The sequence below is a fragment of the Octopus bimaculoides genome, chromosome 2, assembly GCF_001194135.2.
Source record: "Octopus bimaculoides isolate UCB-OBI-ISO-001 chromosome 2, ASM119413v2, whole genome shotgun sequence".
Classification (NCBI taxonomy): domain Eukaryota; kingdom Metazoa; phylum Mollusca; class Cephalopoda; order Octopoda; family Octopodidae; genus Octopus; species Octopus bimaculoides.
In genome coordinates this window covers 106,610,709-106,611,237 of record NC_068982.1, presented here as the reverse complement: position 1 = coordinate 106,611,237, position 529 = coordinate 106,610,709, and positions in this window count along the sequence as shown.

Sequence of the window (529 nt, the reverse complement as noted above, 5' to 3'; positions counted from 1 at the left end):
GTAAACGTTTAGTGAGGGGGGGGGGTCATAAAAACAAACAACAGTAAGATATGGTCACTGGCTTGTTGGGTATTTTAGGAGTTTCGCTAACCAAACACCTTCCAAACCTCATTGTAATAACTTATTACCGTTGCCAAGCAACAATTGAAAGACTCCTACATGTTGAGCAGGGGTTTAAATTCAACACTATCCTTTATACATGTACACGCATACCATACATACATACATACATAATACATACATACATACATACATACGTACGTACGTACATACATACATACATACACTCACACACACATACACACACACAATATAAACACTCATATACATGCAAATGTGCACAATCATAAATGCACGCACAACTTGCATGTCTGGAAACATACATACAGACACATAGTGTGTGTATGCACCATACATAACCATACATATAATAAACATTATGTGTGTGTGTATAACTGTGCAATGTGTGTATGTGTGCATGTGTATATATGTTTAGACATATATATATATATATATATATATATATATA